This window comes from Puma concolor, chromosome A2 (genome assembly GCF_028749965.1).
Source record: "Puma concolor isolate L17-30 chromosome A2, mPumCon1.1.hap2, whole genome shotgun sequence".
Taxonomy (NCBI): domain Eukaryota; kingdom Metazoa; phylum Chordata; class Mammalia; order Carnivora; family Felidae; genus Puma; species Puma concolor.
This window is the reverse complement of record NC_141668.1, coordinates 121527302-121550617: the sequence shown is the minus strand read 5'-3', so window position 1 is coordinate 121550617 and position 23316 is coordinate 121527302. Positions and strand designations below refer to the sequence as shown.

General features: G+C 39.6%; 1 long non-coding RNA gene across 3 annotated transcripts in view; it reads right to left on the bottom strand.

The window, feature by feature from the left end:
* The window catches only part of LOC147583486 (uncharacterized), an 813850-nt gene that overhangs the window by 112832 nt on the left and 677702 nt on the right, over positions 1-23316 (bottom strand). For all 3 annotated transcript variants that reach the window (XR_015248270.1, XR_015248269.1, XR_015248271.1), the window contains 2 exons: positions 21878-21999; positions 5534-5649 (listed from right to left, as the gene is read on the bottom strand). This is a non-coding gene — a long non-coding RNA (uncharacterized LOC147583486). The remainder of the gene's footprint in view (positions 1-5533; positions 5650-21877; positions 22000-23316) is intronic.

Below are 23316 nucleotides of genomic sequence, written 5' to 3'. Positions count from 1 at the left end.
GACAGAGATGAAAAAAGAATTCTGTCTATGCAAAAAAAATTGGAACACTTGCTCACATTATACATAATATAGCCAATCCAGATGGATTAAGGATGTAAGTGTCATAAGAAAAAAGAGAAAATATAAGAGAAGTAAGAGTAAATATAGGGAAGTATCTTTCTGACTTTGAAGGAATGATTTCTGAAGAACAAAGGGTTAACCATAGAAAAAAAAATTACTAATTTTGATTATATCAGAATTAAGACTGCTATTCCTCAAAAGTTAAAGAAAGTGGAGCTAAAACTATAATCTGTAAGAAGATATTTATAATAAATACACCAACAAAGGATTAATATTAGAAATATTAGGAATAAATGTACATGTGCACATGGAATATATATATATACACATATATGTATGTGTGCATATATATAAGGAATATATATGAAATATACATATAATAAAATGTCACATATATCTTATAATTAAGATAAAGACAAACTCCTCAATATTGACAAGAACAGATATTTCACAGAAGAGGAAATCCTATGACTGATAAACACATGAAGAGATGCTCAATTTCATTAGAAAAGAAAACGGAGATCACAATGAAAGAGCATTTTACACTTTACCCCATTCAACTGCAAATGTCATAAAGTTGTAAGAGATCTCACAGTCTCCTGATTTGAGTGTGAATTGGTACAACCACTTGGACAAAAAAAAATCTCCATTTCATAAACTTGAGTATCTGTGTTCCTTATGACCTGGCTGCTCTACTGCTCTGTAGTGATTCAAAAACATTATTTTTACAGGTGGCCCAGGAGACATGTAGAGGTATTTATACTAGCTCTGTTCACAATTACAAAGACCTGGAAATACCATAGTATCCACTGACAGAAAAATGGACACATAAAGCATGGTACAGTCATACAATGGAATACTACACAGCAGCAAAATCCATGAAATCACATAGATAAATCTTAACAACATAATATTGAGTGAAAAAGTTCTAGAAGAAAATTTGCAAAACTCAGGATCATGGTCACCTCTAGGGGAAAATGGGGGAATGAGATAAGGAAAAAGGCCATAGGGAGAAGTGAATTACCAGTAATGGTGAGTTCTTATCTTAGGCTAGGTACAGGTTACCAAGTGCTCATTACGTTTTATTATTTAAACATAAAGAAGGGTGGGCATGAACAAATAATGATGATGCTTTGTGTATCAGGGATGACAACTACCTCAAGTGCCCTTGTGGCTACACACAAAATATTCACACAATAATCTCAACTAAGATCCCAATCTTCCCACTATACATCTAGAAATTACCCGATCATTGTGCTGCTTATGTGATGAGCCACATTCTTCTAAGTGACTCCAAATTAGCAAAGCTCCATCATATAATCATTAATCATTTAATCAGATCTGAAATTCTGCTAGCAGAGTGGCTCTACTCCCATTTCAGGAAGACAAAACTAAGGAGTAATAGAACTAATTAAGTCAATAGCACTAGTCTTATTTCCATTCTCATGCTCAAGAAAAGCCACAGCTTTTCTCCATCAAAGAGACATTTTGCTCCTTTCTATGGCTCAGACCTTGGTTTCATTAGCCTAATGTTCTGGTAAGTCCCACTTAGAAACATGAATCCAGTGCTTCTATCTGGCCATTGACAAAAAGGTAACATCAGCTCTCTTGGCTGCTGGGGAGGGACACCTCCTGTCCACAACAAGCACCAATTATAGAGAAATAAAAGACCCAGGACCCACCCATTTTTATGCAATTCTCTAAACTGACAGTGACAAAATTTACCAATTATCCCAGTATTGTCTGTGATTTTGCTGGTTTTAGCTCAGGAAGTCCAGCCTCCTGGAAAACCCCCCGAGCCCAGGCAAATTGAGATTTATGGTCCCACTCCCCTGACCCAATGAATCATTTCATTCTGGTATCATTGGCTTTCTGCTCATTCTCTCTTGAATGGAAGAGATTTAGAATATAGGTCAAAATAAAGCTTGAGGATTTTCTATCTGGACAAATCATGTCGATCTCTCCAAAGGGAACTTGGTAGAGCTGTGCACGAATCTTTTTCAAAGATTCCTTAATACTTCCCATGTTCCCACTCTCATCTGTATTCCCTCCATCTGAAGACTCTTATTACACATTAAAAATGACTTGTATGACCCACTGGGGTGTACAAACACTTATTTTGAACAAAAGCTTCCAGACCAAGCTTCTGACACTGGAAGAAAAGGAATATAAATATTACTGAATCCTAGAATTACACACAATTCATTTAATTCTCTTTGGGGAGAGACTCAAAAGTGAAAAATAAAGGATAGGTAAGCAAGAATTCCCCTAAATTGTCCTGTCAGGAGAGGAGTGGCACATCTATCCTTAGCTCCTCAGCCATGTTGGGGGGGGGGGCAGTTTAAATATTAATTTGCTCATCTGGTACTTTACATTTTATGTAGACAACCAGATCAATTGCACTAATGTAGGTAATTTACATCCAAAAAGGCCTGACAGTTGAGGTGAACTTGATCCACCACAGATCCACTAGCCCCAGTAAGATTGTACTTTTTTTTTCATATTGTGATCACAAAGTGTCCCTTGTGATGGTGTTCTTGGAAAAAAATAAAGTTGCATGTGGTGTATCTCAAAGAAGATGAGCTAGAAGAAGGAAAGTATAATGAATACAAGCCCTGAATCACCACCACCTAACACCGGTGCAGTTGATTTCTCAAAAATGCTGGTTCTCTAACTTTAATGTGCATGAGAAAACCCATATAAGGATGGTTTAAAGGCACGTTGGAGGGTCTGCTTCAGAATCTTTCATTTAGAAGCACTGCAATGGAACCCAAGAATCTTTATTTCCAGCCAGTTCCCACTGGTGATCCGTTCAGGACAGACCAAACTTTAAGAGTGCCCATGTAGGCCCCTGAACCAAAGGTGGGGTCAGAATATGGGGAAGCAATGTTCTTTCCCAAACTCAGCATCCTCACATCCGACACATCCAAGACTGTATGTCTGGAGGGAAACTAGCAGAACTGCACATAGTACTTCCTCTATTCCTTAACACTTAGTAACAGAGAATTTTACTGAATTATTACAAGTTGCATGTAAATGATTTCAGATCCCAGGGGTACTAGAGTTATGTGAGGAAGCACATACAAAAAATGAAAACTGTTGAATTTATGCCATGTGTGGGACCTCACTGTGTAATTCTTCAACACGTGTGTGCATCAAAATTTTATACTGAATTTAACAAAACTCAGTTTCCAATTTTTCAGTCATATTTGGGATTATATAGAAACTCCTTGGGGTGCCTGGGTGGCTCAGTCAGTTAAGTGTCCAACTTCAGTTCAGGTCATGATCCTGTGGGTTTGTGAGTTCAAGCCTCATGCCAGGCTCTGTGCTGACAGCTCAGAGGCTGGAACCTGCTTTGGATTCTGTGTCTCCTTCTTTCTCTGCCTACCCCCCCCCCCCACACACACACAACACACACTCTGTATCTCTCTCTCTCGAAAATAAACATTTTTAAACAATTAAAGAAAAAAGAAACTCCTTTAAAAGAGTTTTTTCATGTTTTATTTACTTTTGAGAGAGAGTGCACAAGCAGGGCAGGGGCAGAGAGAGGGGAACAGAGGATCTGAAGTGTGCTCAGCTCTGACAGCAGTGAGCCTGACATAGGGCTTGAACTTGCCAACATTGAGAGCACAACCTGAGCTGAAGTCCAATGTTCAACTGACTGAGCCACCAAGGCACCCCTAATTTAATTCTTTTAAAAGTTTATTTTTGAGAGAGAGACAGAGACATAGAGAGAGAGATAGAGAATCCCAAGAGTGGGGTTTGATGCCACAAACTGTGACATGATGACCTGAGCAGAAATCAAGAATCCAAGGCTTTAACTGACTGAGCCACCAGAAACTCCTTAATTTTAAATGCATTGTAATATTCCTTAGTGTTTTTAAGGGATTACATAAGGTAAAATACTACAGGCCTGACACACAGATATGTTTACATTTTTTAAAAATTTTTAATTAAAATTTTGATCTGGGTATTAGTTTGTCAGTGGGCTCAAGTGCCTGTCAGTGTGGAGGTAGGATGTGTTAGGGACAAGCGGCTGCGAGGCTGTGTCATTGAAGGATATCCACAAGGCAGAAGAATCTAGGGAAGAAATTTAAATTCAACAAACAGAAAATATATAGGGGCACCTGGGTGGCTCAGACAATTAAGCATCCAACTCTCGATTTTGGCTCAGGTCATGATTTCAAGTTTTGTGGGTTTAAGCCCCACGTCTGGCTTTGGGATGTCAGCGAGGAGACTGCTTGGGATTCTCTCCCTCTCCTTTCTCACTGCCCCTCTCCTCTCCCCTCTCACTGCCCCTGAGAGACACTTTCTGTTTCTCAAAATAAATAAATACACTTAAAAAAATGAACACATATAGGAATTTATTTTTCTTAAGAAACAAAGTCTGTAGGTAGACAGTTAAGATGTGCTGTAGCTGATCAAGGATGGTATCTAAGAATCTGAGTTCTTTGTCTTCTCCTGCACTGCCCCTCATCCTTGATGTATGGCTTCCACCCTCATAATCACAAAATGGCTGCTGAACTTCCAATCACTACGTTCACACTTAAAGCAGTAAAAATAAAGCTACAAACCTCTTCCTGAGGCTTTGTCTTTTTATTCAGGAATAGAAACCCTTTTCTAAGAATTCTTACAGTTTTTTGGTCAGAGTTTATCATTTGTTCCCCAATGAAAAGCAGTCTCTTCAACAAAGGAGAGAATAGGAGTTTACTGGGAAGGTATCCTGGCTGAGAAAACAGTATCTTTCAAACTAATGTATCAGAGGTCATAATAAATTATTTCTACTTCTAGCAACTTCTTTGTAAATACTCACAAATGTTTAGGACACAAAATGCCTATTACCAATAAGACAAATCGGGGAGACCTCCCAATAACATTAAACTCTGGAACACCTGTCCCAAATGTTCAAAGTGAGGGTAAAGAGATGCTCGCGTGCCTATTCTGGGGAAAATCACCTGGTTGAATACTCCACAAAGCACAGGGACCGGGCAGGCTGGACTCTGAAAAGCTGTCTCTAGAAGCCCATTTAAATGTGCACCATCCTGAGGGTTGCTTAACTAAAACTCACCACAGTAAACATCAAGGCTGGCAAGGGCCACTTTGATCCATTTTACATAGATCATTAGGCTGTTGCAGAAGCCTGTTTGCTCTCTGGGTAGCAGCAACTGTCCCCACATTCACTCCCATTCTGGATTGTATTTTAAGGCAAATTATCTATTCAGCCTCTGTTGCTAGCACATGAAGAATCACAATGAGACACTCCATTTCGGGCTGCAATTTCTGTGCCAGACTGACTTGGAACAGAACCAAACATGTATCTAATTCTGCCCCTCCCTGCTTTCTTCCATTCTCCTCTGCCTTATACCAAAACTAAAAGTAAGGCAATTCCAAATTGTGAAGGTAAGTTTCCATCCACAACGAAGGCAGAACTAATCAGAGACGCAATAAAAAAAAAATAGTATTTTCACTATACCTTCGATCAGTCTTCACCGATATCACGCACTGATTGAAAAGATTTTCAAATTCCTTTCACTGATTTGTATTCTCTATTCCTTTTTATTCATCACCTTATCAGTCTTCATGACAGTCCTTCAAAATCAAAACAGAAGCCATGAAATCATTTCCTCAGTTTAGCATACTCAGCAAACTACTTAAGTATTATAAAAATACAAACCTATCATGATGCTTGTATTTATCTATGGCCAAGTTCAATGACCAAGCTTATATCCATCCACCATTCCCTCCAAGCTCCATGTTTTATTCCGGAAAGCCTAAGACCCCAGATTAAGTATAGAGTGCCTTGTATTGTTTAATGAGGGTAAGGAAAAGTGGGGAAGTTATCACAAATCTGTTAACTCACTATGTGTGCTGGATATTGTGAACTTCCTCCTCAACCACCTTGCATGCTTCTTCTAAACAGAGAAGCGCAAAAGTTGAAAGATACATTTCCCAGATGCCTTTGCAACTAAGATTCTGGATGCAAATTTGTTTTCACCATTCAAAAGCACATATGTGAGTGAGGTTGAGACAAGAAAATGCAATGGATAATAAAAAATACCTTATCCTCCAGAAGAAGGCAAGAAAAAGAGGGAGAAAAAAAAGAGTAGGACAAATAGAAAACAACGAGTAAGATGGTTGTTTTAAACCAAAATTAAGTCAGCAATTTTGTTGAATGTAAACAAGCCAGTGCAAATTAGAAAAGACTGTCAGATTTTTTTTAAACTCAAGTGCTTACAAGAGACGTTCTTTAAACACCCTGCACAGAAAGGTTGCAAGTAAAAGTGTAGTTTCTAAAATCTGTAAATGTTACCTTATTTGGAAATAAAGAATCTGTGCAGATATGAGTACATTAAAGATTCTGAGATGACAAGATTATCATGGATTATCTGGGTGGGCACTAAATGCTATCACAAGCATCCTTGTAAAAGGAGGGCTAGCGGACATTTGATACAAAGTAGGAGAAATCCGTATGATCAGGGAGATGCAGGGGTGATGTAGCCAGAAGCCAAGGAATGCTGGCAACCACCAGGAGCTGGAAGAGGCAAGGAAGGGATGCTCCCCTAGAGCCTCTGAAGGAAGCGCTGCCCTACAGACACCATGATTTCAGCCTGGTGATTTTAGACTTCTGTGCTCAAGAACTGTGAGACAATGAACTTCGTTGTTTTAAGCCATCCAGTGTGTGGTAATTTGTTACAGCTGCTCCAGGAGATGAATGCACTTGATGTGTCTTATAAAACCACCTGAAAGAAAGCTGGTATACCCATACTAGTATCTCTAGTATCGCTTCTTGCCGTAGAGGGCGATGTGTCATAGAGGCAAAAGGAAAAGAAAATGAAAGGAAAATGAAACCATCTTTCTGTTCTGTTTGCCTAGAAAGTAAGTTTACAGAATTACAAAGTTTTCTATGAGCAGCTTTTCAGTGTCTATTATTTTTCCTGGGTGCCAAGAGTCATTGTTCACAGTGGTAGAGGACACTGGCTTTCCTGCTTTGTGACTTTTGTGGTTGTGGAAGAACAATCTTATTAAACTCCTAACACCAGTAGTGGTTCCAGAGGTAGGAACAAGATTGCCCTGGGACAGGGACCCATCCATGCTTTGCTGGGCTGATGCTTACTTTCATTATGAGGAGGGCCCTTCATATAAAGGAATATACAATTTCAATATAAATTGCTAGGGCTCCTCCCAGAGCATCTGGAGAGGCCATGGAAGTGAAGGACCCCACATCTATAGGTCATTAGCTCACAGTGAGAGAGCCATTCCTGGGTACAGTCTAGAACCATAACTTCAACCCTGGCTGATGAGTTTGTGTGCACCTAAGCCCCCAGACCAAGTCTTTTTCTGCCCAAATACTTACAGGGATTTCAGTACTAGAGCCCAACTGATACATCTTTAAGAAGTCCCTTCCCCTCCCCAGCTACTAGCCTCTCTTTCCACCAAAAAACACTGCCATTTTAAACATTTCAGGGCCCCCTCTAGTCAGCAGCCTGGATGTGCTTTCCTTACCTGAGACATTTCTTTTGTCATTTTACCTCACCACACATCTTTAATCCAAAATTCTTCAAATACCTGCCTCTGGGAATATCATTATAAAGAGGCTGCCTATGCCATGCTTCCAAAGGGAAGTCAAGGGGTTTCTCCCAAAGGAATCTAGTCATTTTCCACTCTATTAGTGTATCACTACTCCTGTACCAGGATGCTCCCAGAGATAATTCTGCCAAGTGTATCAATCTACAGGCTCAGTGGGTATGAATATTCCTCATAATTATACAGCTTAAATGCATGGCCACTAGCCATTAGATCAGAGAACAAACAGGACATCAGACACTGAGTATTAGCCAGTGTGGTCTCAGTCCCATGTTCCAACAGGGAAGAAGATGGGAGTCTGGAAACATACATCCTTAACAAACATCTAAAGCCACGTAAGCCTGGATCCTTCCATGGACTAAGTTGAGATACCTACCAGGTTTCTTTACCACCAAGTATCTACCATGGGTCTTTCTGAAAGACACACAGGAACACCTTCTTAGCAATATAGTGTCTTAGTCCTGTCAGGATACTTTAATAAAAAATACTATTGACTGTGTAGCTTATTAACAACATAAATTTATCTCTCACAGTTCTGACTATTGGGAAGTCCAAGATGAAGGCACTGGCAGTGCAACTTGGGAAAGACCTACTTCTTGGTTCATAGACAGCTATCTTTTTGCTATGCTCTCAAGTAGTACAAGGGACAAGGGAGATCTCTGGGGTCTCTTTTAAAAAAGCAATAATGCCATTCAGGAGGGCTCCATCCTCATCACCTAATCACCTCCCAAAGGCCCCACCTTCAAATGCTGACACATTCAGGGTGAGGATGTAGCATTTAATTTGAGGGGAACACAAACATTCAGTCTACAGCAGCAACACTCTTATTTCCATGAGGTGTCTTCTTTCACCCTATATTGTATTCCTAGAACCATAAAAGGCCTGTGGGAAGGCTCAACACACACTTGTTAAATAAATAATTGAAATCTACATAAGAGTGGCTCCTGCCTAGAGGCTTTAGGGTCCACACCAAACAATTACTGGCCATTCACAACTTAGTGCTAATTAGAGAACGATGGTCTATCAGATCCAATGGTCATTTGAGAGACCACCCAGTTTCCACCCCACAGTGGAAGCTTGGAGTACCACCACCAGATTCCAGGTAGGCAGTCACCCAGAGGGAGTCCAATCCTTACCCCCTGGGCAGGAGGGAGTTAGTACTTCCTGAGTAGCTCATTTCATTCTCAAGGTGATTCAACTTGCAAAGGGAGTGGGGTAAGATAACCAATTAGCCAAACAACTAGCACCAGAGACTCTGATAGGGAGATAATACTGTTGAGGCAAATCTCCAGGCTAGAGACTGATTATTTGTATCCCCTCAAAATTCATATGCTGAAACCTCATCCCCAATGTGAGGTATTAGGAGGTGGGAACATGGATGGGGTTAGGTCATGAGGTTGGATCCTTCATGAATGAGATTAATGTCCTTATAAAAGAGACCCCAGAGAGTTCCCTCACCCTGTCACTGTGTGGCAATCCAAGAAAATGGCTGTCTACGAATCACAAAGTGGGAGCTCACCAGGCACTCAATCAACCAGTGTCTTGAACTATGATAAATATTTATTGTTTATAGGCTACCTGTCTATGTTGTCCTTGTTATGGAAGCCCAAATGGATTAACACATTTACTAAATACCTTACCTGAGGAAGATGTGACCCTGTGGGTAGGAACTTGTGGGAGCCACAGCAAGAAAAGACAATGATAGATAACTTTACATGGAAAGAAAGAGAAGAGAGAGAAAGGGGGAATGGGGAAGAAAAGAATGCAAAGAATGTTAAGAAACTGGGTAGAATACTGGATCCTGAGTTGTGGAAGTGACTTAGGAATAGTTAAAAATAGGAATATCTAATACTGAACTTTAAGTGTTTTTAAATGCTGTGGTTTAAGTTTCTTCATCTTTCCAAATCTTCAGTAAAGTCTTTATCAACGCAAAATCGTGTTAAGTGAACTGTATGGGACCATACAAAAGAAATCATATGAATTTGGGGAGAACATTAGGTTTTCACAGGTAGAGGAACACTTTTCTAATAACCTGAATTGGCAGGAAAATCTTAGTTGATATATGGGTCACATTTAAAAGGTGTCTTCCAAACTAAAGTCTACCTTATTATATACCTACTATTCATCCCAATTCCTCCCTCTAGACCCACATGAAGCCAGACTCTGCTCTCTGACCACCCAACAGACCATCTTCTCTTCTCCAGGCCAAGCTACCCTCTCTCAAAAGACCCAAGTTAGTCTCAGCCACTCAGCATGCTTCCCAGCAAACATGTTCCAGTTTTCAATTTTTTTCTCTTAAAGCATAACAAAGAGAATTGAACAAAATACTTTAGAAATCACTCATCAGTTCCATGAGCACCAAGGATGTTTCAGATAATATTTACATTTACACTGCCATCACAGTGATGAATCAAAATTGGTAGAATGGCAGCAAATTGAAACCCCCTGTCATTGTTCATTGGGCTGCTTCTATTAGAACTTTTTTAAAAAAAATTTTTAATGTTTTTATTTATTTTTGACAGAGAGAGAGAGCGCGCGCACGCGCACACGCATGAGTGGGGGAGGGGCAGAGAGAGAGAGGGAGACACAGAATCTGAAGCAGGCTCCAGGCTCTGAGCTGTCAGCACAGAGCCTGATGCAGGGCTCAAACTCACAGACTGCAAGATCATGACCTGAGCTGAAGTCAGACGCTCAACTGACTGAGCCACCCAGGCGCCCCAAGGGCTGCTTCTAAATGATGCCCTACAGTCCCTATGCCTGTATTTGGCAGTTAGAGTATTTTTTGGACCTATACTCATTAAATTCTACTCATCTTTCTTAAATTTAATCTTCTAGATGAGACCCATTGTTCCAGCTGGTTGAAATTATTTAGAACTTAATTTTAATATCTAATATTTTTACAATTCCTTCCAAATTTATGTCATCCATAAATTGGTGGTTCATGAAGTCTCTACCTTTACCCAAGACTCTGTGACCAAAGCCTAAAGAATGTCACTTCAAGTTAAATAATGAATGTTGGACACTATGGTATACTTGACCTCAATATTTGCTTCCCATCTCATTTTGCTCTGAGCTGGCTCTGAGCTCTGGCATACCCAGGAGACTCTGGAAACCCATTGTGCATTCAAACCTTGGACTTGACAGTTGTTATGCCACTGTAACAAGTATCTGAACTTCCCCAGTGATTAGCACCATGTCTTGTATGGAGAAAATACTCCAACAGCCACCAGATTGATGCTCTATAGATGCCTCTATTTCTACCTCCTGGAAAATTAGCAGGACTGATACATGAATCAAGCTTAAAATTATCTCCACTCCAAGATAATTCACTATCATATGCAAGGAGACAAAATAAGTCTACTAATTCCCAATATGTCCTTAACAAACCCAAAAACTTTTGAATTTTGCCCAATTTGTTTCTAGTGATCCAGAACTTTTACTCACAGTCCTGCCATTGTCAAGTTGGACCTTTCAGAGTTTGCGATGCTGTATCTGAACAATCAAAATCAAGTAGCAAAACTGGAAAGGCCAGGAGGGCACAGGAGGCATTAGGCTAGCCTTTGGAGAGAAAGAAATTATGGAATTTGGAAGAGATGGTGCAGAGGTGTTTCAGTCATAAAGGAAATGAATGGCAATTAAAGAAAATTCTAAGAATTAATGCAATGGACTATTTCCCTCCTATTAGAAACTCAGATAAAAATTTTAAACTATTTTGACATCATCTTATGATTATTGGGTCATGTTTCCTTGATAATGACAGCACCCTTAAACTGGATTACATGAATTTCTAGCTTTTACCTATTTCCCCCTTCTGGAATGCCTATGTTTCTATTTCATCATGTGGTAGAAGAAATGCATCTTTGCTTTTCCTCTTTTGACTTTTACCAAGAAAATTACTGAAAAAACAAGAGAAATGGGCTTGCAATTCAATACTTACAGTGCTTTAAATTAATTAAATTGAAGAGAAAATGAAATAGGAAATAGCCTTCCTGGTATACTTGCATTTCAAAAGGATCCATGCCCCTCCCCCCCCCCCCAAAAAAACACATTTTGTCAATGGCCAGCCACCTTACTTCTAATTCACACCTTTGGAATATACATTTCGGATTCACAAATTATCTATCTCCTCAAATAATCTTATCAGAAAAATGAGCAATTTCTAACGTCTACTAAATGCCAGATACTTCATATTTATTACTTCCTTTATTTCTCATGACAAGCCTGTAGGCATTTGTTTCAACACTGTAAGTGTTACAGATTGAACTCTATTTCCCAAAAAGATGTGCTGAAGTCCTAAAGACCTAACTTTCAGTACCTTAGAATGAGACCTTATTTAGAAATAGGGTCATTGCAAATGTAATTAGTGAAGATGAGGTCACTCTGGAGTAGGGTGGGTCCTTAATCCAATAGGCCTGGTGACCTTATATAAAAATGCAACTTTGGACATAGATGCAGCAAGAACAGAAAAACTGTGACTAAGACATCACAAGACAAGCAGATGGAGTGAAGCATCTGCAAACCAAGGAAACCAAGGACTGCCAGCACATATCAGAGGCTAGAAAAGGCAAGGCAGGATTATCCTACAGGTTTCAGGAGCATGGCCCATGCCAACCTCTTGATTTCAAACTTCTGGCCCCCAGAACATGGAGAGGATATATTTGTTGTTTTAAGCTACCCAGTTTGTAACTCTTTGTTACAGCAGCCATAGGAAACCAATACAAGTCAAGAGCTCAGGGTGTAAAACCCGGCAGAGCTGGGTTTCAATCCTAGCTTTTCGATCACTTGTGTGACCTTGCATAAATCACCCCATGCTTAGTAAATCTCACATTTCCTCCTTTGTAACATGCAGATAATGGTGTCTACCACTACACGATTTTCTAAGAAATGAATTAAATGGAAATCTCTGTGCTCTGTTTACCCTAAAGGGAAGCATTTAATAAACAGCACCTTCTGCTAGGATCATCCTAATGGTAAACACTTCTTCCTCCTTGTGAATGAAGAAACTAAGAAATAGGTTAAAAAACATGCCCAGTGGCAGAGCTGTGGTTCAAAATGAGGTCGCCCTGCCTTCCAATATAGCCCCTGGGAGAGAGATTATGTTTGTTCAAGAGTCTGCGGTGTATGAAGAGCTGGGCGGTGAGAGGTAAACCCCTGAACATGAGCAAAGAGGAGAGATAATCTTAGAATACAGTAAACATGGTGACACTGGGTAGTAGCCTCTCTAAGGCAGTTGGGGAAATCAGGAATGCTAACATCACTACTTTGTCCTTCCAGTTTCAGCCAGCACTATCTCTTGCACTGTTCCCCACTGCCCAAGTTCATATTAATGCTGTCATTTCTTTCAAGAAACCCTGTTTCATCCTTTCAACATAAACAAGCTCCTTGGACATATCCAATTTCACAACAGTGTCCTTATTCCTTGTGAAATCCAGAGGGCTGGCTTCTTTTCATTCATGTGCATGCAGTCCCTGCCTATGGCAGCACCCTAGGCAGTATGAAAGGAGGCTCTCAGGACCAAGGACAGTCTGTGAATCCAGCCACCCCCTTCTAGTCCTTGCCCACATTCACTTTACATGCAAAAGCAGTTTTCATCTCTGAGCCAGGAGAACCAGTAAAGCAATGATAACAGTTGGATATTAACTACAAAATTTTAAAAAGTAATCTCTATACACAATGTGGGGCTCAAACTCATGACCCTGAGATCAAGAGTAACATACTATACCAACTGAGCCAGGCTGGTGCCCCCTAAAAATATTTTTAGAAGGTAGAGAATGTAGTTTTGTGAATATTATTATACAGATTCTAGATGGATCTTTTTTATTGTGAAGCAGGGATGGGTTAAAAAGAGACTAGATTAAAGACAGAGAAACAAAAGTCTACTACAATAAATATTCAAGACTCCTATATGGTTTAACTCCCACATTAAATGCATTTTCCATACAAGAAAAATTGGGCTTAGACAGAACCTGGTTCTGGGTCCATCACTATTAAGGTGTGTGTACTTGAACCCAGGCTATATGCATCTAGTTAGTGACAAACCGCACGTAAGAATCAGTCTCCTGCCTGTCCCCTCCATGCATGTCCATTCTTCAATAGCAGAAGATGGCACATAAAAATAAATATGTGCTGAGAAATAGAAAACAATTTTGAAGTTGCATCAGTAAGCATAAAATTTATAGACTTCTGGTCTCTGTTCTCTCCTTGATCCCAGTTTAGTCGATAGGATTTTGTGCTTACCTGGGAGGAGGCCTTACTCTCATGAATACTGCATCCCTTTAGGTGCACTCCTTGCAAAGCAACACCACAGGTTTAAAAATGGATAGAACAATTTAATCTCTCCCTTTCAGCCATAAATGCCAGCTAATGCAATTTCTGAGATAAAATTTAAATGGTGCAGTGCATACCCTTTGATATGGGACCTACCAATAGGCTCTGATAATGAGAGAGAGTAACCAACACTGCATTAGCACATCCCCAAATGGGGGGCGAGGAGACTGCCCTGCAGATCCTACCATCTAATGAAAGAGAGAACAAGCTGTGTAGATGATGACTAAATTCACACGTAAATTCAAGGAGAGTTGAACTAAAAGAAAAATATCTTTAAAAAAATCTGATTTCTTACTTCTATTTGGAAAAAAAAAACCTTCTCAAACTTGCCTATTATAAAGGAGTTTAGAGTTTAAAGGCAAAAAATCCCTTTTATGACAGACCCAAGGCAAAGTTCTCTTTCTTGGCTCACACAGGAGGAGTTTGCTGCCTGATATCTTAAGGCAAAATTTGCTCCCTAGTCTACTTTGGTTCTTCTTCTTTATCCCCCTCTCCTGTGGACACTTCTTTTCTGTATTCACAGTGCTCCAAGTCATATCCAGGGTTCTTCTGAGGTAACCTAGAAGGCCCGTGCCTGGATTGTATGCCTGTCTCTCATTTCTGGCAAAGTCTGCCCTAACATCCATGGATTCTCATGCATCTCCCAGAACCTGATCTGACACATTGAGGTGCAGAGACTATGAAGAAACAGACATATCTGAAAGACACTGGTGGGATGGAAGTAACGGCACCTATGTCAGTGAATCCAGGAGCCAGGGGGCATGGCAGGAGTAGGGAGACAGAAAGCCATCTTTGAACTTCACACTTGCCTGTCACAGTGACAAAGATGACAGGAGGCAAGGATCTCTGGGGAGGCAGAGAGAATAATTCAAAAATAATACAAGTTGAAGCAATATGGATAGAAGAATCCTGGACCCAAAAACCTAGGGCCTTGATTAAGAGTCTCCCTTTCCCCGCTTAACTGAGCCCCTTCAGAAAGGTCATACCTATCACAAGAGGTTTTTGGAAATATTAAATAAAATATTTCAAATGAGAAAATAAGCAAAGCTTATTCAGCAGATGTTTGCAGATCTGGATTCTCTATCATTTGAATTACAGAGACTTGGGGATGGTATAAAATATTGGACTGAATAAAATCTAAGATGGAAATGAAACACTGATTCATTTCTTCTGTGAGTGTGGGTGGACAAAGTCATTTTCAGTCCAAGGGGTTCCGCAGTTATGGGAAGAAGGGAGAAGAAAAAGACAGAGAAAGGTGGGAAAATGAAAGGTAAGAGGTCAATGAAATGAGGTATTCTAGAATATGGTTGGACCCCACATGTTCAAAGGAACTGAGCATTCCCTGCATGTGCTAGACTTGAACTTATCACATTGGATAAGGAATAAATAAATCATCATTTCTATCTTCAAAACCTCTCTAGCATTCTAGTAGAGGTAAATGCACCAAGAGTAATACAACAATGTGATTGAAACTGAAAATTATGGTCAAAGACTTGAGGAAGCACAGAAGGGGTGTCAATGATATTCCTGGAGGTGGGAACATCTGTACAATGTGCAGAGGGGAAGTGACACGTGAGCTGGAATTTGAAGGTTAAGCAGGAGCACACCACAGGACAAAGAGGACAGGCATGCTGTATAGGCAGAATAACACCCCCTTCCTGGATGCACATGTTCCATTCCTCAAAAAACTGCAATTATGTTACCTTACTTGAAAAAAGGACCTGGAAAATGTATTTAAGGCTGTAGACCTTAAAAGTCAAGAGACTGAGCCACCCAGATGCTCCAATCATTTAGGCATCCAACTTCATCTCAGGCCAAGATCTTGCATTCATTGGTTTGAGCCCTGCATCGGGCTCTGTGCTAACAGCTCTGAGCCTAGAGCCTGCTTCGAATTCTGTGTCTGCCTTTTTCTCTGTCCCTCCCCCCTCTCTTTCTCCCTCTCAAAAATAAACAAACAGAATAAAAAATTTTAACAAACAAGAGATTATCTTGAGTTATCTAGTGGATTCAATCTAACCACAATATCCCTTAAAAACAGAATTTTTCTGGCTGGACTCCAAGAGATGGGAGAAAATATGAGCAGCAGCTTGGTGAAAATTTTATAGAATGTGGCCATAGTGTAAGCAAAAGGCTGCCTCCGGAGGCTATTGGGCAGAGGAATGGAAACTATGATTTGAGAAAGGTGGGTAGAAAATAAATAAATTCCTAAATTGGCCAGAATTTACAAATAACAAAAGTCCTCTTATTTATAAAATCATCATCACAGTATTTTGCATTTTGACTCAAATGAGGTTGCTATGGTCTGAATATCCAGAAATTTCTCTTTTAGATCTGATTTTGAAACCACAGTAGCATACTCTTTCCTTCCATCTTAGTTGATTTATAAATGTGAATATGTTGCTTCAACTATATGTAGTCTAGTACTGGAAATAGTAGTAGACTGCTTTCTTATATAGACATTCAGCAACCCATATTGAAAAACCACGGCATAAGCATCACAGATTTAAGGCAATACAATATAGATAGCAAAAATGAAATAAAACAATAGAAAATGGGAGCGAAGGCTTCAAAGATGGAGATTTCGCTTTTAAATCTATCCCTATTACCCTTTTCTAGTACCTTCTCATAGTACCCTTTTAAGTATAAAATATTTCTTCATCTGCATATAGACCATTTGGACTGATTTTTTTAATACAAGTTTACGGGATTAGAGCTGTTTTACTGATCACCTTCCTTTGGATTTATAGATGCATATGATGGAGAACAACGGCAACAAAAATACATATGGAGACAAGCAGGATTGTCCAATCAATGACCCCAGGTTCCTTCTCTAGGTTGCTTGGCAACAAGCTCTCTCGTTACTGGCTTCCCCACCTTACCCAGAGGGTAGCCCAACTCAACCTTCCACAGGATTGTGGGCCATCAAGTAGCCATCTTGCTTTCATGAGCCTTCCTGCTACAGGATATGTTGGTCTATGTTTCCAGGTGCTGAGTAGCTGGTATCCCATAGGACTTGGCTGGAAATCTGCTGCCTAAGCCCCTGTTGCCTTGAATCCAAGCAGTTAGGCTGTCCATGGTCCTATCTTTCTTTTTCTTTACAGGGGAGAGCAGAAAGGAGTGGGATCCTTCTGCTTTTGCAGGGCTCTGTGACACACCCAGATGTACTCTACCCCAATGAAACCTCTCTGAAGGATGCAGTGGGACCCAAAGGCCCATGTAAACTACCAGCCTACTTCCCACCAATCCCAAGGGACTCTCCCTGGTGTTCTCTCCAAGCCATTTCACATGACAATGGAAAATAGAGTATTATAAATAAAACCTCAGCTGAATTCACAATAAATTACATTAAGAAAAAAGAGTTAGCACCTGAAAAATCAATTAGCAGGGAAGGAAATAACCTGTAAACGAAACCATGTCTGCTATTTTAATATATACCAGGTAGATGGAAAAAACACAGTGAGCAATGATAAAATGAAGATTCTTGAAAGAAGAAAAATAAAGATGGATTCTTAAATTTGACACTGGCAAAGAATGTGAGTTCATTATATGTTCTCCTTGTTGCAAGAAGGACAAGGAGTCATTTTGCGGGAACAACTGGAACTGGATCTAGATTTGTCCTTGGCTGCCCACCAAGAAAACATAACTCACAGCAGGAATGGCCTTATGTACAGTTACTACCAATGGAGATAGATAAATGACCATGCCTAGCATGGTGTTTTCTGTACATTATAATCTTCCAAAACTAAAGGAGGTCTTTTGCAGTGTGTTTTCTATTTAAGTATTTTCTTCCACAGGTGGCTAATTATCCAATCAAAAAAAGTAATTAGTCAAGATCCATCATACAACTAGAAAGACCAATACATTCAGCACTTACTTACCAAGCACCTCATCTTTGCCAGACACTGTGGATAGGACAGTATCAGAGACACACTGCCTGCCTGAGACCAGATCAGTGTGTTGGAGGAGGTGGGGAAGGGGAAAGCAGTAATTCATGAACATTAGACAGAGACAAAGATTTACAGTGAGTTTTTCTTTTCTTAGCACATGCCAGATACCTACATATGCTCCATTTTGTTGACTCTTCACAATAAGCCTGAAGGTATGTAAGATTTTCCTATTTCATAGATGAATGAAAAAAAAAAAAAAACTCAAAAAACTGGGGCTAAGAGAAACAAAGCTTATCTTGGGAAGATAAATTGTAACCAATGTAGTAAGAAATATAGCAGACATATACATGCCTAGACAGTCTCTCTTTGGGGAGCCTGAAAACCATACCAAAGGAGATTAATTAAGAGTTCAATGGGGCACCTGGGTGGCTCAGTTGGTTAAGCGTCTGACTTTGGCTCATATCATGATCTCATGGTTCGTGAGTCCAAGCCCCACGTCTGGCTCTGTGCTAACAGCTCAGAGCCTGGAGCCTGCTTCAGATTCTGTCTCCCTCTCTCTCTGCCCTTCCCCCACTCACACTCTGTCTCTGTATCAAAAATAAATAAACGTTAAAAAAAATTAAAGAGTTGGAGATGCCATCTGGGAAGACATGCATTAGATGGAAAGGCAGGGACACACATTCAGCGAAGAGGGAATAGCATGTACAAAGTTATAAGAAGATATGGTGTGTTCTGGGAACAATGAAAAATTTAGTGGGGCTCCTGGGTGGCTCAGTTGGTTAAGCACTGGACTCTTGATTTTGGATCCCACAGTTTATGAATTCAAGCACTGCATCGGGCTCCATGCTGACAGCACAGACCCTGCTTGGGATTTTCTCTCTCTCTCTGACCCTCCCCCATATTGTGCTCTCCATCTCAAAATAAACGAATAAACATTTTTTTAAAGAAAAATTTAGGGACATTAAATTTCAGGTAGCAGATTGGGAAATAAGCTAGGGCTAGATTATCAAAGGGTATATGGGCAGAGCTCAAGAAAAGAGATATTCTGTAGACAGTGGGGATGTTAATGAGCTGTTATAAGTGTGACAAGTTAAAGCAAGCCATCAGTGTATCTGGTTGCTTACACAGGACTTGAGCAGCACAATCATCAACAACAAGGAGAAAATATCAACCATTCAGGAGTGAAGGAATGATGCCCTCCTGAATTGGAAATGAACATCCACAAGATACCATCACTGAGCATCTGTTATGTGCTGGGATTTGGTACATATGTAATGATCTTTTTTTTTTTTTTTTCTTTCCTGATGCGATCTTGTAACTCCCTAAAGAGATTGCAGTACAACTAAGATAGCAGAGGTTTAGTTGTTTGGAATCTCCATGGCTAGATAGTAGTGCAGGCTGTAAGATATAGTTGGAGATAGGAGATTAAGGAGCTCAGGGGTTTGGATTGCTATGTTGTCTCAGTAGGCATATCACAACTGACAAAGTCCTCTGTGTATAACATTTGATAAAAATAATTGTATCACTAGGTTAAACCTCACTCATCTATACCATTTGTGGAATGGTCTGTGTAATTTAATAAAAACACCAAATTGTGAGATGGGATTTTATTACAAAATCAGATTTTCTCAAAGTGAGTGTCTTGAGATGCCAGTCGTGGAAATTGTCTCCAGAATGATGGCAAGGATAAAGATGCTCATGGGGTTGTTCTAAAATAGCTTAAAATATCAACTATTTTTTCTTATGTCATCATCATGTGCATCTATTCAAACTGCTTAACTGGCCAATTTTTTTTGCTCAACATGGCATCAACGAGCATCACTTACTGATGTTCCACTGACATTTGACTTTGTCTCTATGATCTAAGCTGGCTTCACTAACATCTAGTCCTTGATGGGATGGCTGGAAGACTGGGCTCTCTCTCTCTTCAAGATGTCTTGAAGTGTGATCTCTCTCTAGCAGGGTAGTTGAATCTTTTACACGGTGCTTCAGGATTACAAGAGACTAAGGCACTACAGTTTGTTAACAGTTAGGTCTAAAACTGTTATGTCATTGGTGACATATTCTATTGGTCAAAGAACTCTCAGGCCAGCCCACATTTAAGGAGTAGGAGAACAGACACTGCATTTGATGGGTGACTTGCCTGCCTGTATAAGAGGGGAAGGAACTGATGACGGCCATCTTGGACACAAGCTACCACGACCATGGCAATGATGAGGGCGCTGCTGTTGTTTCTGGAAGGTGGCATTTGTTTTGACAGAACTTTTCAATGAAAGGCCAGATAGTAAATTTTATAGGCTTTGTAAGCCATATACAGTCTGTTGCATATTTTTTCTTTGTTTTTGAACCCATTAAGAATGTAAAAACAAAACAAAACAAAAAACATTTTTTATGTCACAGAGTAAACCAAAACAAGTCACAACTGGATTTGGTCCCTGGGCTATAGTGTACCAACCCCTACTCTAGGGAGTTCCATGGCCAAACAAACTTGTGAGGCTATATATGTCATCTCTTTTCAGAGCTCCATAGCCCACATTAACATAGTGAAGTCTTAAGTAAAAAAAAAAAAAAAAAAAAAAAAAAAAAAAAAAAAAAAAAAAAAAAAAAAAAAAAAAAATCTAGGGGCATCCGGGTGGCTTTGTCAGTTAAGCATCTGATTCTTCATTTCAGCTCAGGTCGTGATCTCACGGTCTGAGAGATAGAGCTCTGTGTCAGGCTCAGCACTGAACATGGAGCCTGCTTAAGATTCTCTCTCTCCCTCTGCCCCTCTCCTTTACTCATGCTCTAATTAAGAAAAAAAGATTTAAAAAATCTAATACTATAGTTTTAAAGCTTTATTCTTTTCTACTTAAAACCTATTTTAAGTAACGTTTTAGAAAACATAGCTCTACAGTCGTGTGAAATTAGGCTGCGACCAAGGAGTAGACTTAGAATCTAAAGATTTTGTTTAATCAATAAGATTTAACAAATTGATTTCCCTAGAGTGGTAGTTGGATAGAGGCAATGATTTCACCAAAGTACCCAAAAATATTGTGTCCTTCTAAGTAGCTTAATCCTCCCATTTATAGTGCTATTTTAAGCCTCTATGAATTTAAAGAATGCCTGTTGTCCTAAATTATTGACTTCTATTCCAGAATATGCCTAACATCTCACAGACTGAAGTTAGAAAAATACAAATCAGTAAGTCAATGATGTTATGTCAACATAGCATTGTCAACAGAGTGTGGGACTTGGCCTTGGACCTTTGGATTATGTCAAAGTGCTGTCACATCATGGCTGTGGAATTTAAAATAAGTGACTAGATTTTTCCAACCTCTGCTTCCCAGCACACTGGAAAATGGAGGCCATTTACCTCTCAAGATTGTTGTGAGGACTGCAGGGAACAATAATGCACATGTGAAAACTCTCCACAAACTCCTAAGTCTGATGCAAAGGTATATTTCCAGAGTTGTATAGAAATGGCATCATCAGTAAGAGTAGTCTTTTATGATAAGTTACTTCTAACTTACTACATTTTGTTTCTCTTATGGGAAGTCAGAGGTAGAATTGAGGGGTATGTGGCATCAACCCGAATAGGTTTGAATCCTGGCTTAGTGTCTGTGAAAACTTGGGCAAGGTTCTAAACCTCTCTGATCCTTTACCATCCTCACCTGTAAGATGATAATAAGCTACTTACAGCATAGGGTTGTGAAAAGTATTATTAGGCAGGAATAAAAAGTGTTTTAGCATCCAGTCTATCACAAGGTAAGCAGTCATCAAATCCAAGTATTATCATTCCTAAAACTAGTAGTTACTAATGACCATACTATAGGAATCTGATAACCAACTTGAGGTTCTAAGATGGATTTTTCAATTTTTTTTTCAAAATTACATGACTGACAATGAGTGTCAATAGTAATAACATTCCTAGTTAATACTTACATAGTGTTTACTATATTCTTAGGCTCTGGTCCTGAAGATTTACATTTATTAGATCATTTATTCTTACAATAGCCCTGCAAGGTAGGGACTATCCTTACCTCAATGATGCACATAAAGTGATTTGCCTGAGGTCACACAGATGTTTATTGGTGAGCCCATTTGCCAGCTCTGGAAATCAGCTTCCGAAGTGGAGATTCTCAACCACTGGCATATATTGCTTCTGGAAAGAAGAAAGATTCAAAAGAAAAGATGACAGTTAGGCAGCCCAAAGAACAGACCCATTGTCAGAAACATTCAGCTGGTAGAAAAGAGCAGAACCCTTCCACAGCATTTAATGTCCTTCCCTAGGACAAACCATACCACAGATTTCCTTCTCAATGCACAAAAAAGCAAATAATATTACCTATGGACACAATGTCACAGACCATGGATTCCTGGAAAATATGAATCCCTGTCTAAAATACTTAGTATCTTTAGAGTGTCTCCCTAACTTCCCAAGTTTTAACATCAGCCAATGCAGCAGACAGGACTTGGGACTAAAACAAAATGTGACATGACCCACTTAGGAAAGTGACCCACTTAGCCACTTCCAAGCTAGCATTTTCTAGCAACTTCTCGTAAGTGTGAGCCACATCCCATCATTTCCCATTATAGACCTCCTGAGAATAAATTTTACCATTCTCTAATAATAAACCTTTAGGAAAAAAAGACTAGGAAACAACATCTGTAAGGGATGCCTATATGAAATGTGTTTGTTGATTCAATAAATATTTACCAACTGTCTACCAGCTAGGCACTGCTCTAAGCATTGGAGATTCATCAGCAGACAAGACAAAAAGAAACTTTAATCTCAATGTATTTTCATTCTTATGTGAAAATCAAGTAAAAGCAAACTAATTTCAGATAATGAGAAAGACACAGAAGACTGTATACAAAATGAAGAGGTAATAAGGTGAAGACTTTTGAAAAGATGGTTTTACCAGTTAGCTATTTCTGTGTAACAAAGCACCCCAAAATATACGGACTTAAAAAACAAGTATTTCTCTTAATATAGTGGCTTAAAATACCAACTATTAATTCCCATGCATTAAGGGACAGGTAAGTAGTTCTGCTGATCTTGACCCAGTGAGACTAATCCAGGTTGAGTTCACTCATGAATTTGCAGTCAGAAGACAGATCAGCTTGTGCCAGGCTCATATCAAATAGCTTCTGCTCTTACGCCTGGACGTTAACTTGGATGATGAGATGACTGGACCATGTGTCTCACATCAAACAGGAGACAGGCCTGGGCTTGTTTATATGATGGAGGCAGGGGTCAAGAGAACAAGAAAAGTATGCAAAGAGTGTTAAGGCCTATGATGAATACACTGGATTTTTAAAAATTTATTAATTAATTTTAATATGAAATTTATTGTCAAGTTGGTTTCCATACAACACCCAGTGCTCATCCCAACAGGTGCCCTCCTCAGTGCCCATCACCCACCCACCCCTCCCTCCCATCCCCCCCATCAACCCTCAGATTGTTCTCAGTTTTTAA